Source organism: Oncorhynchus keta, unplaced genomic scaffold (genome assembly GCF_023373465.1).
Source record: "Oncorhynchus keta strain PuntledgeMale-10-30-2019 unplaced genomic scaffold, Oket_V2 Un_scaffold_2818_pilon_pilon, whole genome shotgun sequence".
Lineage (NCBI taxonomy): Eukaryota > Metazoa > Chordata > Actinopteri > Salmoniformes > Salmonidae > Oncorhynchus > Oncorhynchus keta.
The window spans coordinates 163,974-181,427 of NW_026290901.1; the positions used below are offsets into that span (position 1 = coordinate 163,974).

The 17,454-nt window shown below is 45.8% G+C and overlaps 1 long non-coding RNA gene across 3 annotated transcripts; it reads right to left on the reverse strand.

The window, feature by feature from the left end:
- Positions 1-14,022: 14,022 nt before the first annotated feature.
- Positions 14,023-16,701, reverse strand: LOC127928497 (uncharacterized). Of its 3 annotated transcripts, none has more exons than XR_008131306.1 (4): positions 16,532-16,701; positions 15,573-15,737; positions 14,753-14,917; positions 14,023-14,115 (listed from the first exon to the last, which is right to left on the reverse strand). It is a non-coding gene; the product is annotated as an uncharacterized LOC127928497 (long non-coding RNA). The 3 variants fall into 3 exon arrangements; XR_008131305.1 differs by having other exon boundaries at positions 15,210-15,737; XR_008131307.1 differs by lacking the exon at positions 14,023-14,115 and adding an exon at positions 14,495-14,587 and having other exon boundaries at positions 15,210-15,737.
- Positions 16,702-17,454: the final 753 nt, after the last annotated feature.

The window sequence follows — 17,454 nt, forward strand, 5'->3', positions numbered from 1 at the left end:
ACCTGACTTACTACCTGACTTACTACCTGAACTACCTGACTTACTACCTGACTTACTACCTGACTTACTACCTGACTTACTACCTCAACTACCTGACTTACTACCTGAATTGCATGACTTACTACCTGAACTACCTGAATTACTACCTGACTTACTACCTGACTTACTACCTGACTTACTACCTGAACTACCTGACTTCTAGGATTCTACTGTGATTCAGTACATCAACACCTTCTAAGGTAGGATTTTACTGTAATTCAGTACATCAACAACGTCTACGGTAGGATTCTACTGTAATTCAGTACATCAACACCTTCTACGGTAGGATTCTACTGTGATTCAGTACATCAACACCCTCTACGGTAGGATTCTACTGTGATTCAGTACATCAACACCCTCTACGGTAGGATTCTACTGTGATTCAGTACATCAACACCTTCTACGGTAGGATTCTACTGTGATTCAGTACATCAACACCATCTACTGTAGGATTCTACTGTGATTCAGTACATCAACACAGTCTAAGGTAGGATTCTACTGTGAGGATAAGAGCGTCTGCTAAATGACTTAAATGTAAATGTAAATGATTCTACTGTGATTCAGTACATCAACACCCTCTACGGTAGGATTCTACTGTGATTCAGTACATCAACACCTTCTACGGTAGGATTCTACTGTGATTCAGTACATCAACACAGTCTACGGTAGGATTCTACTGTGATTCAGTACATCAACACCTTCTACGGTAGGATTCAGTACATCAACACCTTCTACTGTAGGATTCTACTGTGATTCAGTACATCAACACCTTCTACGGTAGGATTCTACTGTGATTCAGTACATCAACACTTTCTACGGTAGGATTCTACTGTGATTCAGTACATCAACACCGTCTACGGTAGGATTCTACTGTGATTCAGTACATCAACACCTTCTACGGTAGGATTCTACTGTGATTCAGTACATCAACACCTTCTACGGTAGGATTCTACTGTGATTCAGTACATCAACACCGTCTACGGTAGGATTCTACTGTGATTCAGTACATCAACACCTTCTACGGTAGGATTCTACTGTGATTCAGTACATCAACACCTTCTACGGTAGGATTCTACTGTGATTCAGTACATCAACACCGTCTACGGTAGGATTCTACTGTGATTCAGTACATCAACACCCTCTACGGTAGGATTCTACTGTGATTCAGTACATCAACACCATCTACTGTAGGATTCTACTGTGATTCAGTACATCAACACAGTCTACGGTAGGATTCTACTGTGATTCAGTACATCAACACCTTCTACGGTAGGATTCTACTGTGATTCAGTACATCAACACATTCTACGGTAGGATTCTACTGTGATTCAGTACATCAACACCATATACTGTAGGATTCTACTGTGATTCAGTACATCAACACCCTCTACGGTAGGATTCTACTGTGATTCAGTACATCAACACCATCTACTGTAGGATTCTACTGTGATTCAGTACATCAACACAGTCTACGGTAGGATTCTACTGTGATTCAGTACATCAACACCTTCTACGGTAGGATTCTACTGTGATTCAGTACATCAACACCTTCTACGGTAGGATTCTACTTCAGTACATCAACACAGTCTACGGTAGGATTCTACTGTGATTCAGTACATCAACACCTTCTACGGTAGGATTCTACTGTGATTCAGTACATCAACACCCTCTACGGTAGGATTCAGTACATCAACACCCTCTACGGTAGGATTCTACTGTGATTCAGTACATCAACACCTTCTACGGTAGGATTCTACTGTGATTCAGTACATCAACACCTTCTACGGTAGGATTCTACTGTGATTCAGTACATCAACACCCTCTAAGGTAGGATTCTACTGTGATTCAGTACATCAACACCTTCTACGGTAGGATTCTACTGTGATTCAGTACATCAACACCCTCTACGGTAGGATTCTACTGTGATTCAGTACATCAACACCTTCTACGGTAGGATTCTATTGTGATTCAGTACATCAACACCTTCTACGGTAGGATTCTACTGTGATTCAGTACATCAACACCTTCTACGGTAGGATTCTACTGTGATTCAGTACATCAACACCTTCTACGGTAGGATTCTACTGTGATTCAGTACATCAACACCTTCTACGGTAGGATTCTACTGTGATTCAGTACATCAACACCCTCTAAGGTAGGATTCTACTGTGATTCAGTACATCAACACCTTCTACGGTAGGATTCTACTTCAGTACATCAACACAGTCTACGGTAGGATTCTACTGTGATTCAGTACATCAACACCTTCTACGGTAGGATTCTACTGTGATTCAGTACATCAACACCTTCTACGGTAGGATTCTACTGTGATTCAGTACATCAACACCCTCTACGGTAGGATTCTACTGTGATTCAGTACATCAACACCCTCTACGGTAGGATTCTACTGTGATTCAGTACATCAACACCCTCTACGGTAGGATTCTACTGTGATTCAGTACATCAACACCTTCTACGGTAGGATTCTACTGTGATTCAGTACATCAACACCTTCTACGGTAGGATTCAGTACATCAACACCTTCTACAGTAGGATTCAGTACATCAACACCTTCTACGGTAGGATTCAGTACATCAACACCCTCTACGGTAGGATTCAGTACATCAACACCCTCTACGGTAGGATTCAGTACATCAACACCCTCTACGGTAGGATTCTACTGTGATTCAGTACATCAACACCCTCTACGGTAGGATTCCACTGTGATTCAGTACATCAACACCTTCTACGGTAGGATTCTACTGTGATTCAGTACATCAACACCTTCTACGGTAGGATTCTACTGTGATTCAGTACATCAACACCCTCTACGGTAGGATTCTACTGTGATTCAGTACATCAACACCTTCTACGGTAGGATTCTACTGTGATTCAGTACATCAACACCCTCTACGGTAGGATTCTACTGTGATTCAGTACATCAACACCTTCTACGGTAGGATTCTACTGTGATTCAGTACATCAACACCCTCTACGGTAGGATTCAGTACATCAACACCCTCTACGGTAGGATTCTACTGTGATTCAGTACATCAACACCTTCTACGGTAGGATTCTACTGTGATTCAGTACATCAACACCCTCTACGGTAGGATTCTACTGTGATTCAGTACATCAACACCCTCTACGGTAGGATTCCACTGTGATTCAGTACATCAACACCTTCTACGGTAGGATTCTACTGTGATTCAGTACATCAACACATTCTACGGTAGGATTCTACTGTGATTCAGTACATCAACACCCTCTACGGTAGGATTCAGTACATCAACACCCTCTACGGTAGGATTCTACTGTGATTCAGTACATCAACACCCTCTACGGTAGGATTCTACTGTGATTCAGTACATCAACACCTTCTACGGTAGGATTCTACTGTGATTCAGTACATCAACACCCTCCACGGTAGGATTCTACTGTGATTCAGTACATCAACACCTTCTACGGTAGGATTCTACTGTGATTCAGTACATCAACACCCTCTACGGTAGGATTCTACTGTGATTCAGTACATCAACACCCTCCACGGTAGGATTCTACTGTGATTCAGTACATCAACACCTTCTACGGTAGGATACTACTGTGATTCAGTACATCAACACCCTCTACGGTAGGATTCTACTGTGATTCAGTACATCAACACCCTCTACGGTAGGATTCTACTGTGATTCAGTACATCAACACCTTCTACGGTAGGATTCTACTGTGATTCAGTACATCAACACCCTCCACGGTAGGATTCTACTGTGATTCAGTACATCAACACCTTCTACGGTAGGATTCAGTACATCAACACCCTCTACGGTAGGATTCTACTGTGATTCAGTACATCAACACCTTCTACGGTAGGATTCTACTGTGATTCAGTACATCAACACCTTCTACTGTAGGATTCTACTGTGATTCAGTACATCAACACCTTCTAGGGTAGGATTCAGTACATCAACACCTTCTACGGTAGGATTCTACTGTGATTCAGTACATCAACACCTTCTACGGTAGGATTCTACTGTGATTCAGTACATCAACACCTTCTACGGTAGAATTCTACTGTGATTCAGTACATCAACACCCTCTACGGTAGGATTCAGTACATCAACACCTTCTACGGTAGGATTCTACTTCAGTACATCAACACCCTCTACGGTAGGATTCTACTGTGATTCAGTACATCAACACCCTCTACGGTAGGATTCAGTCCATCAACACCATCTACGGTAGGATTCTACTGTGATTCAGTACATCAACACCCTCTACGGTAGGATTCTACTGTGATTCAGTACATCAACACCTTCTACGGTAGGATTCTACTGTGATTCAGTACATCAACACCTTCTACGGTAGGATTCTACTGTGATTCAGTACATCAACACCTTCTACGGTAGGATTCTACTGTGATTCAGTACATCAACACCCTCTACGGTAGGATTCTACTGTGATTCAGTACATCAACACATTCTACAGTAGGATTCTACTGTGATTCAGTACATCAACACATTCTACGGTAGGATTCATTCCATCAACACCTTCTACGGTAGGATTCTACTGTGATTCAGTACATCAACACCTTCTACGTTAGGATTCTACTGTGATTCAGTACATCAACACATTCTACGGTAGGATTCAGTACATCAACACCCTCTACGGTAGGATTCTACTGTGATTCAGTACATCAACACCTTCTACGGTAGGATTCTACTGTGATTCAGTACATCAACACCCTCTACGGTAGGATTCTACTGTGATTCAGTACATCAACACCTTCTACGGTAGGATTCTACTGTGATTCAGTACATCAACACCCTCCACGGTAGGATTCTACTGTGATTCAGTACATCAACACCTTCTACGGTAGGATTCTACTGTGATTCAGTACATCAACACCCTCTACGGTAGGATTCTACTTCAGTACATCAACACCTTCTACGGTAGGATTCTACTTCAGTACATCAACACCTCTACGGTAGGATTCTACTGTGATTCAGTACATCACACCCTTCTACGGTAGGATTCTACTTCAGTACATCAACACCCTCTACGGTAGGATTCTACTGTGATTCAGTACATCAACACCTTCTACGGTAGGATTCTACTTCAGTACATCAACACCCTCTACGGTAGGATTCTACTGTGATTCAGTACATCAACACCCTCTACGGTAGGATTCTACTGTGATTCAGTACATCAACACCATCTACGGTAGGATTCTACTGTGATTCAGTACATCAACACCTTCTACGGTAGGATTCTACTTCAGTACATCAACACCTTCTACGGTAGGATTCTACTGTGATTCAGTACATCAACACCTTCTACGGTAGGATTCAGTACATCAACACCTTCTACGGTAGGATTCTACTTCAGTACATCAACACAGTCTACGGTAGGATTCTACTGTGATTCAGTACATCAACACCATCTACTGTAGGATTCTACTGTGATTCAGTACATCAACACCTTCTACAGTAGGATTCTACTGTGATTCAGTACATCAACACCATCTACTGTAGGATTCTACTGTGATTCAGTACATCAACACCCTCTACGGTAGGATTCTACTGTGATTCAGTACATCAACACAGTCTACGGTAGGATTCTACTGTGATTCAGTACATCAACACCTTCTACGGTAGGATTCTACTTCAGTACATCAACACAGTCTACGGTAGGATTCTACTGTGATTCAGTACATCAACACCTTCTACAGTAGGATTCTACTGTGATTCAGTACATCAACACCTTCTACGGTAGGATTCTACTGTGATTCAGTACATCAACACCTTCTACGGTAGGATTCTACTTCAGTACATCAACACAGTCTACGGTAGGATTCTACTGTGATTCAGTACATCAACACCTTCTACGGTAGGATTCTACTGTGATTCAGTACATCAACACCCTCTACGGTAGGATTCTACTGTGATTCAGTACATCAACACCTTCTACGGTAGGATTCTAGTGATTCAGTACATCAACACCTTCTACGGTAGGATTCTACTGTGATTCAGTACATCAACACCCTCTACGGTAGGATTCTACTGTGATTCAGTACATCAACACCCTCTACGGTAGGATTCAGTACATCAACACCTTCTACGGTAGGATTCTACTGTGATTCAGTACATCAACACCTTCTCAACACCTTCTACGGTAGGATTCAGTACATCAACACCTTCTACGGTAGGATTCTACTGTGATTCAGTACATCAACACCTTCTACGGTAGGATTCTACTGTGATTCAGTACATCAACACCTTCTACGGTAGGATTCTACTGTGATTCAGTACATCAACACCTTCTACGGTAGGATTCTACTTCAGTACATCAACACCTTCTACGGTAGGATTCAGTACATCAACACCCTCTACGGTAGGATTCAGTACATCAACACCCTCTACGGTAGGATTCTACTGTGATTCAGTACATCAACACCCTCTACGGTAGGATTCAGTCAGTACATCAACACCCTCTACGGTAGGATTCTACTGTGATTCAGTACATCAACACCCTCTACGGTAGGATTCTACTGTGATTCAGTACATCAACACCTTCTACGGTAGGATTCTACTGTGATTCAGTACATCAACACCTTCTACGGTAGGATTCTACTGTGATTCAGTACATCAACACCTTCTACGGTAGGATTCTACTGTGATTCAGTACATCAACACCTTCTACGGTAGGATTCTACTGTGATTCAGTACATCAACACCTTCTACGGTAGGATTCTACTGTGATTCAGTACATCAACACATTCTACTGTAGGATTCTACTGTGATTCAGTACATCAACACCCTCTACGGTAGGATTCTACTGTGATTCAGTACATCAACACCTTCTACGGTAGGATTCTACTGTGATTCAGTACATCAACACCTTCTACGGTAGGATTCTACTGTGATTCAGTACATCAACACCCTCTACGGTAGGATTCTACTGTGATTCAGTACATCAACACCTTCTACGGTAGGATTCTACTGTGATTCAGTACATCAACACAGTCTACGGTAGGATTCTACTGTGATTCAGTACATCAACACCTTCTACGGTAGGATTCTACTGTGATTCAGTACATCAACACCTTCTACGGTAGGATTCTACTGTGATTCAGTACATCAACACCTTCTACGGTAGGATTCTACTGTGATTCAGTACATCAACACCTTCTACGGTAGGATTCTACTGTGATTCAGTACATCAACACCTTCTACGGTAGGATTCTACTGTGATTCAGTACATCAACACCTTCTACGGTAGGATTCTACTGTGATTCAGTACATCAACACCTTCTACGGTAGGATTCTACTGTGATTCAGTACATCAACACCATCTACGGTAGGATTCTACTGTGATTCAGTACATCAACACCCTCCACGGTAGGATTCTACTGTGATTCAGTACATCAACACCTTCTACGGTAGGATTCTACTGTGATTCAGTACATCAACACCCTCTACGGTAGGATTCTACTGTGATTCAGTACATCAACACCTTCTACGGTAGGATTCTACTGTGATTCAGTACATCAACACCTTCTACTGTGATTCAGTACATCAACACCTTCTACGGTAGGATTCAGTACATCAACACCTTCTACGGTAGGATTCAGTACATCAACACCTTCTACGGTAGGATTCTACTGTGATTCAGTACATCAACACCCTCTACGGTAGGATTCTACTGTGATTCAGTACATCAACACCTTCTACGGTAGGATTCTACTGTGATTCAGTACATCAACACCTTCTACGGTAGGATTCTACTGTGATTCAGTACATCAACACCCTCTACGGTAGGATTCTACTGTGATTCAGTACATCAACACCTTCTACGGTAGGATTCTACTGTGATTCAGTACATCAACACCTTCTACGGTAGGATTCTACTGTGATTCAGTACATCAACACCTTCTACTGTAGGATTCTACTGTGATTCAGTACATCAACACCCTCTACGGTAGGATTCAGTACATCAACACCTTCTACGGTAGGATTCTACTGTGATTCAGTACATCAACACCTTCTACGGTAGGATTCTACTGTGATTCAGTACATCAACACCTTCTACGGTAGGATTCTACTGTGATTCAGTACATCAACACCCTCTACGGTAGGATTCAGTACATCAACACCCTCTACGGTAGGATTCTACTGTGATTCAGTACATCAACACCTTCTACGGTAGGATTCAGTACATCAACACCTTCTACGGTAGGATTCTACTGTGATTCAGTACATCAACACCTTCTACGGTAGGATTCTACTGTGATTCAGTACATCAACACCTTCTACGGTAGGATTCTACTGTGATTCAGTACATCAACACCATCTACGGTAGGATTCAGTGATTCAGTACATCAACACCCTCTACGGTAGGAGTGATTCAGTACATCAACACCTTCTACGGTAGGATTCTACTGTGATTCAGTACATCAACACCTTCTACGGTAGGATTCTACTGTGATTCAGTACATCAACACCTTCTACTGTGATTCAGTACATCAACACCTTCTACGGTAGGATTCAGTACATCAACACCTTCTACGGTAGGATTCAGTACATCAACACCTTCTACGGTAGGATTCTACTGTGATTCAGTACATCAACACCCTCTACGGTAGGATTCTACTGTGATTCAGTACATCAACACCTTCTACGGTAGGATTCTACTGTGATTCAGTACATCAACACCTTCTACGGTAGGATTCTACTGTGATTCAGTACATCAACACCTTCTACGGTAGGATTCTACTGTGATTCAGTACATCAACACCCTCTACGGTAGGATTCAGTACATCAACACCTTCTACGGTAGGATTCTACTGTGATTCAGTACATCAACACCTTCTACGGTAGGATTCTACTGTGATTCAGTACATCAACACCTTCTACGGTAGGATTCTACTGTGATTCAGTACATCAACACCTTCTACGGTAGGATTCTACTGTGATTCAGTACATCAACACCTTCTACAGTAGGATTCTACTGTGATTCAGTACATCAACACCCTCTACGGTAGGTAGGATTCTACTGTGATTCAGTACATCAACACCTCTCTAGGATTCGGTGAGGATTCTACTGTGATTCAGTACATCAACACCTTCTACGGTAGGATTCTACTGTGATTCAGTACATCAACACCTTCTACGGTAGGATTCTACTGTGATTCAGTACATCAACACCTTCTACAGTAGGATTCTACTGTGATTCAGTACATCAACACCTTCTACGGTAGGATTCTACTGTGATTCAGTACATCAACACCTTCTACGGTAGGATTCTACTGTGATTCAGTACAGCTCTGTCCTGTCCTCTGAGGATCCTTTCCCTCAGTAGTATTCTAGCAACTCTCTCTCTCTCTCTCTCTAGTAGAAGAGTCCAGAGGTCGGATGGATATTTCAGTGCCGTGACCCTCTCCTGTTCCCAGCTAAAGTCAAACCACCTCTCCCCTGCTCTCCGCTGGCCTCTGCCACACAGCATGAGACCTCAACTCCATTATCTTTCTGGCTGTTAAGACTCCAGGGTGTGCGCTTGTCCACCTAGCTGGACACCAGGTGTCAGCTCAATTCACTGGCCTCTCATCTCTCTACACTTCTTTGCCTTCCTCCTTCACTGCTCTTTTCCTCTCTCCTTCGTCTCAGGCCTCATCTCTCTCTCTCCTTCCTCTCAGGTCTCATCTCATCTCTCTATCCTTCATCTCAGGCCTCATCTCTCTCTCCTTCGTCTCAGGTCTCATCTCATCTCTCTATCCTTCATCTCAGGCCTCATCTCTCTCTCCTTCGTCTCAGGTCTCATCTCATCTCTCTATCCTTCATCTCAGGTCTCATCTCATCTCTCTCTTGTTCGTCTCAGGCCTCATCTCTCTCTTGTTCGTCTCAGGCCTCATCTCTCTCTCCTTCGTCTCAGGTTTCATCTCATCTCTCCTTCATCTCAGGTCTCATCTCATCTCTCTCTCCTTCGTCTCAGGTTTCATCTCTCTCTTGTTCATCTCAGGCCTCATCTCTCTCTTGTTCGTCTCAGGCCTCATCTCTCTATCCTTCGTCTCAGGCCTCATCTCTCTCTCCTTCGTCTCAGGTCTCATCTCATCTCTCCTTCATCTCAGGTCTCATCTCATCTCCCTCTCCTTCGTCTCAGGTCTCATCTCTCTCTCCTTCGTCTCAGGTTTCATCTCTCTCTCCTTCGTCTCAGGTTTCATCTCTCTCTCCTTCATCTCAGGTTTCATCTCATCTCTCTATCCTTCGTCTCAGGTCTCATCTCATCTCCCTATCCTTCGTCTCAGGTCTCATCTCATCTCTCCTTCATCTCAGGTCTCATCTCATCTCCCTCTCCTGTCTTCTCAGGTCTCATCTCTCTCTCCTTCGTCTCAGGTCTCATCTCATCTCTCTCTCCTTCGTCTCAGGTCTCATCTCTCTCTCCTTCGTCTCAGGTCTTATCTCTCTCTCTCTCCTTCGTCTCAGGTTTCATCTCTCTCTCCTTCGTCTCAGGTCTTATCTCTCTCTCTCTCTCCTTCCTCTCGGGTCTCATCTCTCTCTCTCTCTCCTTCCTCTCGGGTCTCATCTCTCTCTCCTTCCTCTCAGGTCTCATCTCTCTCTCCTTCATCTCAGGTCTCATCTCTCTCTCCTTTCTCTCAGGTCTCACCCTTCTGTGGCACCATCCGATGATACCCCCATATATACACACAGTGTTGTAATGATGTGCAAATAGTTAATGTAGAAAAGGTAAAATAAATCAACCTAAATATGGGTTGTATTTACAGTGGTGTTTGTTCTTCACTGGTTGCCCTTTTCTTGTGGCAACAGGTCACAAATACTGCTGCTGTGATATTTCACCCAATAGATATGGAATTTAATCAAAATTGGATTTGTTTTGTAATTTTATCTGGATCTGTGTAATCTGAAGGAAATATGTGTCTATAATATTGTCATACATTGGGCAGGAGGTTAGGAAGTGCAGCTCAGTTTCCACCTCATTTTGTGGGCAGTGAGCACATCGCCTGTCTTCTCTTGAGAGCCATGTCTGCCTACGGCGACCTTTCTCAATAGCAAGGCTATGCTCACTGAGTCTGTACATTGTCAAATATTTCCTTAAGTTTGAGCCAATCACAGTGGTCAGGTATTCTGGGACAAACATCTCTTTCCCAGAATGGATAAACAATTCAAAGTGAAATAAACAATAAAAAGTGAGCAGTAAACATTACAAGTTCCAAAATAACATTTCAAATGTCTTATGTCTATATACAATGTTGTAATCCCCCTCCCTCCCTCCCTCCCTCCCTCCCTCCCTCCCTCCCCTCCCTCCCTCCCTCCCTCCCTCCCTCCCTCCCTCCCTCCCTCCCTCCCTCCCTCCCTCCCTCCCTCCCTCCCTCCCTCCCTCTCTCCCAATCTCTCTCCCTCTCCCTTTCCTTCTCCTTCTCCCTCTCCCTCTCCCTCCCTCCCTAGATGAGCCTCTGGGTCTGTCTGTGTGAGATCTTGGCACATTGCTGATAAGCCCTGGTTTTCATCTGCTGACTGGGTGTTTTAAAGAGATTGCCTCTCTCTCTGACTCTGACCTGGTCAGGACGTGGAGAGGTGAGCTGAGCCTGGCGATGACTGAAGCCACTACTGTAATAACCTCAACCATACGGACCATATGCTCACGACCCTGTCCTCTCCTCCAATATAAACTCTGGAGGTGTCCACAAATGGCACCCTATTGGTCAAAAGTAGTGCATAACGTTAGCCAATAGGGTGCAATGTTCTACACTACAGACAAAGTCAGGAAGTAGCTCACCTTTTGAACCCAACAAGTTAGGGATCATTATGTCTGTCTTTCTCAGATCAGACAAATACATACAGCTTTATTTTATTTATTTAACCAGGCAAGTCAGTTTTAAGAACAAATTCTTATTTTCAATGACAGCCTGGGAACAGTGGGTTAACTGCCTGATAAGGGGCAGAACCTTGTCAGCTCGGGGATTTGAACTTGCAACCTTCCGGTTACTAGTCCAACACTCTAACCACTAGGCTACCCTACCACCTGTACACTCTAACCACTAGGCTACCCTGCCACCTCTACACTCTAACCACTAGGCTACCCTACCACCTCTACACTCTAACCACTAGGCTACCCTACCACCTCTACACTCTAACCACTAGGCTACCCTGCCACCTCTACACTCTACCCACTAGGCCACCCTGCCACCACTCCACTCTAACCACTAGGCTACCCTACCACCTCTACACTCTAACCACTAGGCTACCCTGCCGCCACTCCACTCTAACCACTAGGCTACCCTACAACCTCTACACTCTAACCACTAGGCTACCCTACCACCTCTACACCCTAACCACTAGGCTACCCTACCACCTTTACACTCTAACCACTAGGCTACCCTACCACCTCTACACTCTAACCACTAGGCTACCCTGCCACCTCTACACTCTAACCACTAGGCTACCCTGCCGCCACTCCACTCTAACCACTAGACTACCCTGCCACCACTCCACTCTAACCACTAGGCTACCCTGCCACCTCTACACTCTAACCACTAGGCTACCCTGCCGCCACTCCACTCTAACCACTAGACTACCCTGCCACCACTCCACTCTAACCACTAGGCTACCCTACCACCTCTACACTCTAACCACTAGGCTACCCACCACCTCTACCACTGGTAACCACTAGGCTGTTCTACCCCTCTATTCTCTAACCACTCAGGCTGTCCTGCCACCTCACATGGTCTCCTAACCACTAGCAGCTACCCTACCACCTCTACACTCTAACCACTAGGCTAGCCCTACCACCTCTACACTCCTAACCACTAGGCTCCTCCCTACCACCTCTACGTTCTCTAACCACTAGGCTACCCTGTTCCCACCTCTACACTCTAACACTAATCCAGGCACTTGTCATCTCCCTTGATTACTGCAACTCGCTGTTGGCTGGGCTCCCTGCCTGTGCCATTAAACCAACTCATCCAGAACGCCGCAGGCTACCAACCTTCCCCACCTCTCCACTCTCCAACCACTAGGCTACCCTGCCACCTGAGGAACGGCACCTCACCTCCAGGCTCTAACCACACCCAAACAAGGGCCCTCATCCACCTGGCCTAACCACCAGCCTAGGCTACCCTACGGAGTCAATCACCTCTGAAACCCCACTCTAATCCTTCCACCCCCCTTCTCCCCCAACAAGATTTAGATGCAACACTGGATAAGAGCGGCTAAATGACTTAAATGTAAATGTAACCACTCTACCCTGCCAATAACCACTAGGCTACCCTACCACCTCTACACTCTAACCACTAGGCTACCCTGCCACCTCTACACTCTAACCACTAGGCTCTGCCACCTCTACACTCTAACCACTAGGCTACCCTACCACCTCTACACTCTAACCACTAGGCTACCCTACCACCTCTACACTCTAACCACTAGGCTACCCTACCACCTCTACACTCTAACCACTAGGCTACCCTGCCACCTCTACACTCTAACCACTAGGCTACCCTAACACCTCTACACTCTAACCACTAGGCTACCCTGCCACCTCTCCACTCTAACCACACTCTAACCACTAGGCTACCCTACCACCTCTACACTCTAACCACTAGGCTACCCTACCACCTCTACCACTCTAACCACACTCTAACCACTAGGCTACCCTGCCACCTCTACACTCTAACCACTAGGCTACCCTGCCACCTCTACACTCTAACCACTAGGCTACCCTGCCACCTCTACACTCTAACCACTAGGCTACCCTACCACCTCTACACTCTAACCACTAGGCTACCCTACCACCTCTACACTCTAACCACTAGGCTACCCTACCACCTCTACACTCTAACCACTAGGCTACCCTACCACCTCTACACTCTAACCACTAGGCTACCCTAACCACTAGGCTACCCTACACTCTAACCACTAGGCTACCCTACCACCTCTAACCACTCTAACCACTAGGCTACCCTACCACCTCTACACTCTAACCACTAGGCTACCCTACCACCTCTACACTCTAACCACTAGGCTACCCTGCCACCTCTACACTCTAACCACTAGGCTACCCTGCCACCTCTACACTCTAACCACTAGGCTACCCTGCCACCTCTACACTCTAACCACTAGGCTACCCTGCCACCTCTACACTCTAACCACTAGGCTACCCTGCCACCTCTACACTCTAACCACTAGGCTACCCTGCCACCTCTACACTCTAACCACTAGGCTACCCTGCCACCTCTACACTCTAACCACTAGGCTACCCTACCACCTCTACACTCTAACCACTAGGCTACCCTGCCACCTCTACACTCTAACCACTAGGCTACCCTGCCACCTCTACACTCTAACCACTAGGCTACCCTACCACCTCTACACTCTAACCACTAGGCTACCCTACCACCTCTACACTCTAACCACTAGGCTACCCTACACCACCTAGGCTACCCTACACTCTAACCACTAGGCTACCCTACCACCTCTACACTCTAACCACTAGGCTACCCTGCCACCTCTACACTCTAACCACTAGGCTACCCTGCCACCTCTACACTCTAACCACTAGGCTACCCTGCCACCTCTACACTCTAACCACTAGGCTACCCTGCCACCTCTACACTCTAACCACTAGGCTACCCTACCACCTCTACACTCTAACCACTAGGCTACCCTACCACCTCTACACTCTAACCACTAGGCTACCCTACCACCTCTACACTCTAACCACTAGGCTACCCTGCCACCTCTACACTCTAACCACTAGGCTACCCTACCACCTCTACACTCTAACCACTAGGCTACCCTACCACCTCTACACTCTAACCACTAGGCTACCCTGCCACCTCTACACTCTAACCACTAGGCTACCCTGCCACCTCTACACTCTAACCACTAGGCTACCCTACCACCTCTACACTCTAACCACTAGGCTACCCTGCCACCTCTACACTCTAACCACTAGGCTACCCTACCACCTCTACACTCTAACCACTAGGCTACCCTGCCACCTCTACACTCTAACCACTAGGCTACCCTGCCACCTCTACACTCTAACCACTAGGCTACCCTACCACCTCTACACTCTAACCACTACCCTACCACCTCTACACTCTAACCACTAGGCTACCCTACCACCTCTACACTCTAACCACTAGGCTACCCTAACACCTCTACACTCTAACCACTAGGCTACCCTGCCACCTCTACACTCTAACCACTAGGCTACCCTGCCACCTCTACACTCTAACCACTAGGCTACCCTGCCACCTCTACACTCTAACCACTAGGCTACCCTGCCACCTCTACACTCTAACCACTAGGCTACCCTACCACCTCTACACTCTAACCACTAGGCTACCCTACCACCTCTACACTCTAACCACTAGGCTACCCTACCACCTCTACACTCTAACCACTAGGCTACCCTGCCACCTCTACACTCTAACCACTAGGCTACCCTACCACCTCTACACTCTAACCACTAGGCTACCCTACCACCTCTACACTCTAACCACTAGGCTACCCTACCACCTCTACACTCTAACCACTAGGCTACCCTGCCACCTCTACACTCTAACCACTAGGCTACCCTGCCACCTCTACACTCTAACCACTAGGCTACCCTGCCACCTCTACACTCTAACCACTAGGCTACCCTACCACCTCTACACTCTAACCACTAGGCTACCCTACCACCTCTACACTCTAACCACTAGGCTACCCTACCACCTCTACACTCTAACCACTAGGCTACCCTACCACCTCTACACTCTAACCACTAGGCTACCCTACCACCTCTACACTCTAACCACTAGGCTACCCTACACTCTAACCCTCTGCCACCTCTACACTCTAACCACTAGGCTACCCTGCCACCTCTACACTCTAACCACTAGGCTACCCTAACCACCTCTACACTCTAACCACTAGGCTACCCTAACACCTCTACACTCTAACCACTAGGCTACCCTGCCACCTCTACACTCTAACCACTAGGCTACCCTAACACCTCTACACTCTAACCACTAGGCTACCCTGCCACTCTAACCCTCTACACTCTAACCACTAGGCTACCCTACCACCTCTACACTCTAACCACTAGGCTACCCTGCCACCTCTACACTCTAACCACTAGGCTACCCTACCACCTCTACACTCTAACCACTAGGCTACCCTACCACCTCTACACTCTAACCACTAGGCTACCCTACCACCTCTACACTCTAACCACTAGGCTACCCTGCCACCTCTACACTCTAACCACTAGGCTACCCTACCTCCTCTACACTCTAACCACTAGGCTACCCTACCACCTCTACACTCTAACCACTAGGCTACCCTGCCACCTCTACACTCTAACCACTAGGCTACCCTGCCACCTCTACACTCTAACCACTAGGCTACCCTGCCACCTCTACACTCTAACCACTAGGCTACCCTACCACCTCTACACTCTAACCCTAGGCTACCCTACTAGGCTACCCTACCACCTCTACACTCTAACCACTAGGCTACCCTACCACCTCTACACTCTAACCACTAGGCTACCCTACCACCTCTACACTCTAACCACTAGGCTACCCTACCACCTCTACACTCTATCCACTAGGCTACCCTACCACCTCTACACTCTAACCACTAGGCTACCCTACCACCTCTACACTCTAACCACTAGGCTACCCTGACACCTCACTTGGTGTTGGGAAAAATATGTATTATTGTCATACTTGAGAAATAGTAAAGATCTCTTCATAGAAAATGTCACTCATTATCAAAAGTTTTTTAAAAAAGAAAAAGTATCTGGTTTAAAATATACTTATTAAAGTATCAAAAGTAAATGTAATTACTAAAACATAAAGTATCAAAGGTAAAAGTCTAAATAATGAATGTGTTTCGTGAGTCCTCCAGATCAGAGGCAGCAGGGATGACCAGGAATGTTCTGTTGATATGCAGTGAATTGGACAAGTTTTCTGTCCTGCTAAAGGATTCAACATGTAACTGTGGGGTTTCTAGGATGGGATAACAATGAAATAACATGTACATCTTTCAGGAATGTAGTGAAATAAAATAAAAAGTAGAGTGGTAAAGTACAGATAACACTACCTTTCTCTCTCTGTCTCTGTCTCTGTCTCTGTCTCTGTCTCTGTCTCTGTCTCTGTCTCTCTCTCTCTCTCTCTCTCTCTGCCTCTCTCTGCCTCTGTCTCTGTCTCTGTCTCTGTCTCTGTCTCTGTCTCTCTCTCTCTCTCTCTGTCTCTGTCTCTGTCTCTCTCTGTCCTCTCTCTCTGTCTCTCTCTGTCTCTCTCTCTCTCTCTCTTCTCTCTCTCTCTCTCTGTCTCTCTCTCTCTGTCTCTGTCTCTCTGTCTCTCCCTCTCTCTCTCTCTCTCTGTCTCTGTCCCTCTTTCTCTCTCTCTCT